The sequence below is a fragment of the Rhinoraja longicauda genome, chromosome 6 (assembly GCF_053455715.1).
Source record: "Rhinoraja longicauda isolate Sanriku21f chromosome 6, sRhiLon1.1, whole genome shotgun sequence".
NCBI lineage: Eukaryota > Metazoa > Chordata > Chondrichthyes > Rajiformes > Arhynchobatidae > Rhinoraja > Rhinoraja longicauda.
Genome location: NC_135958.1, coordinates 50,703,981 through 50,712,494, shown reverse-complemented (window position 1 = coordinate 50,712,494; position 8,514 = coordinate 50,703,981).

Below are 8,514 nucleotides of genomic sequence, written 5' to 3'. Positions count from 1 at the left end.
GTCTCGACCCGAAACGTCACCCATTTCTTCTCTCCCGAGATGCTGCCTGACCTGCTGAGTTACTCCAGCATTTTGTGAATAAATACCTTCGATTTGTACCAGCATCTGCAGTTATTTTCTTATACTGCATATACAAGGGATGTGCCTTGGTGCTCCACTCACAAATGACAACACAAACATACAGTTAACAATTAAGAATAAAACATAAACACATCATAAAGCAACGTGGTAGATAATGGGACGCTGTATTTTATTATTTAAAAAACTGTTGAGTTAACATTGGTAAGATCATCCCTGACTCCTCTCACCCTGGCCACAAACTCTTCGAAGCACTTCCCTCTGGAAGGCGACTCCGGACTGTCAAAGCCGCCACAGCCAGACATAAAAACAGCTCTACTCAACAACCAAAAGTCTGTAGCCTCCTTTTGCTCTGGTATTTCATTTCATTCTTCACACGTTTATTTTATTATGTTTTATTCTTCATTGTTTAGTGTATGCCGTGTTGTTACTTGCAAGCAAAGCACCAAGGAAAATTCCTTGTATGTATCCTTACTTGGCTAATAAAATTGATTCAATTCAATTCATTAGTTCTGAAGCTCATGCGTGTCCTGTTTCGCAGTGACAAGTGAAATAAGCGCAAGTTGCAGTTGCCTTTCAAGATGATGGCAATGAAACACCTTCTCCTCATGATATTGATGAGGAAATAATTGATGAGGGAGAATACAGACGCTGTTGTCTCTGAGCTCACGGCTCTATGGCAATGCCATTCATTGTCCCATGTTTTAGTTTAGTTTTATTATTGTGAAAAGTTTGTGTTGCATGCAATACAGGCAAAATACTATACATCAATACAATCAGATAAAGGTTATAATATTTAGTGCAAGATAAAAGTCCAATTAAACATAGTTCAAAGGTTTCCAATGACCACACTAGTTGATGAGAGATCGGTTCAGTAGCCTGATAACAGCTGTGAAGAACCTGTACCTGTACCTGAATCTGGAGGTATGTATTTTCAAACTTCTGTACCTCTTGCCTGATGGGAGAGTAAAAGAGGGAGAGACTAGGGTGAAGCTGTTGGTCTAATTCTGCTTACATTTGGTAACCTAACACAGCACACAGATTTCAAGGGTTGAGGAACGCTGCCTCCAAAAATCTATGGTAAAGCACCCAATTTCCTAGCACAGAAATACTAGGACTGAATCATTTAGCCACAGGCAAAGTTTGTTGTAAGTACGTGAACTTCAAAACAAGCGCCAGAGGCAGGTATAAGGTACACCTCTAACTCAACCGTTCAAATTCAAATCACTGAAGACATCTAATTGCATTTTTGATAAAAAAGAAAAAATCAAAAAATAATTTCACATAGCCATATATCTGCTTCTACGACTTATGACTATGATTCTGTGTTGGAGTTACTCAGTGGGTCAGGCAGCATCAGTGGAGAGAATGGACAGATGAACCCCTCAGAGATTGTGATCATATGATAAAATTCAACTTGAAATTTTAGGAGGAGATGATGAAATCGGATTTGTTGGTATTATTACTGAGTAAAGATAACTACAGAGGCATGAGGGAGGAGGAGCTGGCTAAAGTTGATTGGAAATGGACCTTAGCAGGAATGATTGGGGAGCAGCAATGGCAGAAGTTTCTGGGAATAATGTGGAAGATGCAGGATCTTTTCATCCCAAAGAAGAAGAAAGATTCAAAGGGGAGAATCGGGTGACTGTGGCTGACAAGGGAAGTCAAAGACAGCATAAAACTAAAGGAGAAGGCAGATAATGTTGCAAAGATTAGTGGGAAGCTAGAGGATTGGGAAGTTTAAAAAAAAACAACAGAAAGGCAATATGGGGAGAAAAGATGAAATATGAAGGTAATCTAGCCCAATAGTATAAAATAAGGTAGCAAAAGTTTCTTCATATACATCAAGAGTAAGAGAGAGGCGAGTGGACATTGGACTGGTGGAAAATGATGCTGAATAAGTGATAATGGGGAATAAAGAAATGGCAGTTGATTTGAATTGTTTTCTTTGCTTCAGTCTTCACAATGGAAGACATCAGCAAAGTACCTGAAATTCAAGAGAGTCAGGAGACAGATGTTAGTGGAGTGTCTATTACTAAGGAAAAGGTGCTTGGGAAGATGAAAGGCCTGAAGGTGGATAAGTCACCTGGACCGGAGAGACTACACCCCAGAGTTCTGAAATTGGTGGCTTTAGAGGTTGTGGAGGCATTCGTGGTGATCTTTCAAGAATCACTAGAGTCAGGAGTGGTTCCAGAGGATTGGAAAATTGCAAATGTTACTCTACCGTTCAAGAAGGGAGCGAAGAAAAATAGGTGAAACTATAGGCTGATATAGCCTGACTTCAATGGTTGGTAAGATTTTAGAGTCCATTGTAAAGGATGAGGTTGCTGAGTACTTAGAAACACATGATAAAATAGGCCGAAGTCCGCGTGGTTTTGTGAGGGGGAGATCTTGCCTAACAAATCTGTTGGAATTCTTTGAGGAAGTAAATAGCAGGGCAGACAAAGGAGAGTTAATTGATGTTGTTTACGCGGACTTTCAGAAGGCCCATGATAAGATGCGGTATGTGAGGCTGCTAAAGAAGACGAGAGCCCATGGTATTAGAGGGAAGATGGATAAAAGATTGGCTGAATGGCAGAAGGCAAAGAGTGGGAATAAAGAAGGCTTTTGCTGGTTAGCTGCCAGTGACTAGCGATTTCCGCAGGAATTTCTTTAGTTGGAGGGTGGTGAATCTGTGGAAATCAGTGCCACAGACGTCTGTTGGAAGCCACATCAATGGGTATTTCTAAGGCAGAGATGGACAGATTCTTGATTCGTTAGGGTGTCAAGGGTTATGGGAAGAAGGCAGCAGAATGGGGTTGAGAAGGAAGATTAATCAGCCGTGATTGAATGGCAGAGTAGACTCGATGGGCAGATTGGCCTACTTCCATTCCTATGACATATGAATGTCAGAAGAAATCTCTTAAAATCTGTGACAACCAGTAATCTGTAACTTTGTTTGAGGCTGGAACAGTGGCACAGCGGTAAAGCTGCCACGTCACAGCGTCAGAGACCCAGAGGCCAAGAGAAGGATGTAATCTAGTACTCATTATGAGTGAAACCCAGTCCTGTTCATATTTCCAGCAAATCTTTTACAGTCGATGTATTACGGCTTCAGCTGATCCCGGCATTAAACCAGGACCCCCAACCGATTAGAAATCAAAACACTTGAAAATAGTAGAACCACAGGTGGGAAGCTCGAGTTTCAGATATGCAGATTGATCTTGGTTCTTATTCTGTGTAGGAAGGAACTGCAGATGCTGGTTTAAACAGAAGATGCTGGTTCTTATTCTATTAACACCTATTTCTCAAGAATGGATAGAGGTAAAGAAAATATTCACAGTACTCACTTCTACTTGCAAGAATGACAAAGTGCCATTTTCAATCATTCACTTAAAGTATCAAGCCAACACTAACTTCTAACCACTAGATGTTTGCACAAGTATTAACATTGCAAATTGCAGAGAAGAGTGGGCAGATTATTCTATTGTAAATTAGATTTTTTTTTAAATGGATGCACAAAATACCTCGGCAATAATTATTTCAATTCTAATTCCGCCAACAAATTTGTATTTGTTGGTGATGTTCAAAACTAAGGATAGAGTATTTGGTATCAGGGGACATTTAAGGCTTTCTGTCTCTATCCCTGTAATTCTGTCTCTCTAGTTTACATGAAAAAAATCCTATAACAACAGTGGGTATTCTTCATGTATTTATATATTTCTTCATAAAGGAAATCTCCTCCCCCGTAGCAATTTAGCCCATTTCTCATTAGATACAATTACTGTTTTGTTTCCAAGGACTATAGGTCACGTGGTGATCCATTCCGATTTCCTAAATCACTTGAAATCATTTTATTTTGGAACTTGAAATGATGGATTACAAACATTGGCTTTTCAACAATCACACAATGAATGACAAACATTTCATTTTATGGACCAAACCTGGCACCCAAGTACAACTATACAAGCCAACAGCAGAATGCAAAAACCCTCTAATAAACAACCATTCCCAATAAAATAAAGGTACTTGTTGACTTAGCTTTGTGATTAACCTCTTATTTGCATGCAATATAACTGATCTTGTTTCCCAAACATAGGTTAAATTCAGACTTACTATTGGCACAATTCTAATTTTTAATCAGTCATGATAATCTTATCGAAATGAATAGAGATGTGGATCTAAACTGACCCTCAATGAAGTACTGAGGGAGTGCTGCACTTAAGGCTCAGGCTTTAAATCAAAGCCTGGCATGCTATCTTGGGTTGACATTAAAGACACTGCAGTACTATTTCATAGAAGAGCACTATATCTATCCCAGTATCCTAGCCAGTACTTATTCCTCCGGCAAAATTATCCAGTCATTATCCGAATGCTGTTTATGGAAGAATGATATATGTAGAATCATAGAAATGTGCAGCACAGAAACAATACCTTTTTGGAGAAGCTCATCCATGTCAAATATTATGATCATCTCTACTGAACCATTTGCCCATCTACCTCTATGCATTTCCAGTCTAAATATCTGTTCCAATGCTTTTTAATTGCACCCCACTCTTTATACATTAGCACTCCCATTCTTTGTCATGTTTTCTACAGTGACAGTGCTTCAAACATGCCTCCTCCTGCAAAACATTCAGAACACTAATGAGACACAATAGATTTTATATCAACCCAAGCCTCTCATTTATTAAAAAAATTGCAAGTTAAATGAACCAAAGGATGTTCTAATTAGTTTGAATCTAAAAATTAAGTATACACCAATAGGAGCAAATTTAAGATTGAAGAGATGAGATTCAAGACGTCACACAGAATGATTTTTCCAATGCCTTGTGCACAATTTCTGCAGCAGCCTACTGAATTTTCATTAAATTAAATTCAGTTCTTTTGAGATGAATTTGTTCGGCAAATTTGTTTGTTTGGCATTGCTAATTCATATACTTGACTAAGGATAGGCAAATGCAAGCCCCTCAGCGAGGTTACTTCATAGGCATCAGGATTTATAATTGGAGAATTGGGACGTGTGTTATGAGATCATTTTCTCATTTTTATAGATACATGTTTTGCTAACAAGTGTATTTTTGCAAGTGACAACTTAAATTTATTACTGGAGTTATCAGCTGGATAAATATTCAAACACTACCCAAAACCTCCTCATAACGATCCCTTGACCAAGGGCCATCATCTCCCAGACTGATCTCATCATCTTTGGCAATCTTCTCTCCACAGCCTCCAATCTTATCGTCCCCCAGCCCCGCACTGCCTGCTTGTTTCTCCACTGAATACATACTCTACTAGCAGACAAACACAATGAACTCAGGCAGCATTATGTAATCATGAATACAATCTACTTTATTCAGCCGCCTTCAGAAGGCCAAATTCCTAACATGTGTCCCAGCTTGACGTATTGATTCAAGTAGTACTGTCACACATTCCTGTCTAGCTATTTCCAAAGGGTTCTCTGTTCAATACTTCATCTCAATGTTAAACTCATCAATGATGATGACTTCCCACATGGTCCACCAGATCCTCCCGAGTAGTTCTGGAAACCCTGGCAAAGCAGAGCCTTAAAACAACAATTAACAACCAATCAATATTCCATAAATCACGTTGCTCCCTGTTAACAGAAGGGTTATGCAAATAAACATTGATTCTACTGTTCCATAGCATTTCTTACTGTTTGGGATCTTCTCAACAGCAGTAGAGTGACAAGTCTTGGGTGTACCCTCTGGAAAGTGACCAATCTTCCTCTTCAAAATTCAGTTAGAGCTCAATCTGGTTCACAACTTAGCTTGTAGTTTGTTTCTGTTGTCGTGTGCCATCCTTTTCCAACACATTTTGTTACACACAATTCAACATCTACTGCCTCATCTTAGGAATTAGGTAGAAATAGCAAATAATTCATACGAACCTCCTTTAAGTTTCCATTGTGCATCAAGTAATTCTCAGCCGTGTATACTTTTAATACTTCTCTCAGATCCCAACTGGATGTCAATGCCTGTCCAAGAGGTCAGTTTTCACACTTTGTCTCCTGCTCAAAACTGCCTTTGTTCGAGATTACCTCTTTGCCTCAAATTATTTTCGTCAATATTCTCCAAGGTACTGTGCCTCCAAGAATACTTAGCTTCTTTAACACTGGGTGTTGTCTAATATATCAATAGGAAGATAACAATTCTTTAATTTCAGACCAGTCCATCAGCTGTTTCATTAAAGAATCCTGATAATCCAAATGAACCAATCTGCATCTCTATTCATGGGAGGGTGATTCAATGGTGTGGCACTCTGTTTATTCCACTGTGGATACATTTCCTAAATGGGCTGGAACTCAATCCTGGTTACTTGTTTGATACTGGTTCTTCTGCTAATCCAAAGGTCATGGTGATTGACCACAATTCATTAATGGTCTTTTCAATTGCAGTGCAGAATCCCACTGGTCACAACATTTTAGAGTGAGCATCATTAACATTAGAAGGTTGTTTAGATATTTCTGGCAATTATCAATATGGACCAATTGGAAAGGCCATGGAGGACACTTCCTTATCTGAATTGGCATTCTTGGTGGTTGGATGTTTTAATCGTGACAAGTTTAATATGCATTGTCTACGTCTTCAATATCTTGTTCACTGCCATCCCCTTCATATGTATCATTCCAAGATTCTGATAAAGGATCTCACTTCAGTCACTTTTGCAGTTCTTTGAGAATAACTGCTTGGAGTCCACACTTCACATCCTTGATTTATCAACAATTCATGTCTTCCATGCTGGAAAGGTCTTTTGTCCTCACTAATATGGACATCAGGTTCATTCTATTCAGTCAGGGTATCTTCAAATGCTTGCCTTAGCAGAGCATTTTATGGATAGACCTTTTTTCCCTTTGGCAGTGATTGCCAAATTATTGGCTCATGTTGTGCAAATTATTCCAATTTCAATTTGTAGTTTCTTCATATGGGAACTGAGAAGCCATCTGCAGTAATGTTGTTCTGAAGTGCAATATTCAGTTTCACAGACAAATGTCACCATTGTGGAAATGGCTGATTTAAGCCTCAATGTTGCCAGCAACATTTGTCAGTTACAAGATAAGTGCAATGTACTTAGTGAAAATAACTACCAACTAAACTATAAATGCTTCCTCTTTGATCAACACAGAAATTGTGGAAGAAACATGCCACAGGTTACTTGTGACCTTAACATATAACAACATATAACTACAGCATGGAAACAGGCCTGTCCGGCCCTACCAGTACACGCCGACCATTCTCCCTGACCTAGTCTCATCTACCTGCACTCAGACCATAACCCTCCAATCCCCTCCTATCCATATACCTATCCAATTTACTCTTAAATAATAAAATCGAGCCAGCCTCCACCACTTCCACCGGAAGCCCATTCCATACAGCCACAACCCTCTGAGTAAAGAAGTTCCCCCTCATGTTACCCCTAAACCTTTGTCCCTCAATTCTGAAGCTATGTCCCCTTGTTGGAATCTTCCCCACTCTCAAAGGGAAAAGCCTACCCACGTCAACTCTGTCCGTCCCTCTCAAAATTTTAAAAACCTCTATCAAGTCCCCCCTCAACCTTCTACGCTCCAAAGAATAAAGACCCAACCTGTTCAACCTCTCTCTGTAGCCTAAGTGCTGAAACCCAGGCAACATTCTAGTAAATCTCCTCTGTACCCTCTCCATTTTGTCGACATCCTTCCTATAATTTGGCGACCAGAACTGCACACCATACTCCAGATTTGGCCTCACCAATGCCCTGTACAATTTCAACATTACATCCCACCTTGTTGAACAAATGATGACAGCTCCAACATCATAATTGGGGGCATCACAGGAAAATGTCAGAGTCCTTGTGCGTCACAATGGATCAAGAATGACTCACTGTTAAGGCTTGCTACCCACTTCCGTGTCATCTGCAAACTTGCTAATCATGCCTTGTATGTTCTAATCAAAATCATTAATATAAATGACAAACAACAATGGGCCAGCACTGAACCCTGAGGCAAGCCATTAGTCACAGGCCTCGAGACTGAAAAACAACCTTCCACCATAACTCTCTTCTTCCTTCGTTGAAGCCAATTTTCTATCCATTCAGCTATCTCTCCTTGGATCCCATTCAATCTAACCTTTCAGAGCAGCCTACCATGCGGCACCTTGTCGAATGCCTTGCTAAAATCCATGTACACATCTATAACTCTGCCCCCTTCAACCTCAGGAGCACTACTCCGCAATGCTCTTCCTCAGTTACTGTACATAATGTGGCATTTGACAACTTCTGTGGCAATGGCAATCTTAAATATCTCACACGATCACCTATGTATTAAAAAGTATCACTTGAATACATTTCCCTCGAAGCCCACAAACAAATTGATCTCTCAATGCCCAGTCCAGGACTATCCTGAAATTAGGGGCACTAAATATTATTTAGTAGCCCTGGTCACTGTTCCCAATTTTTGTC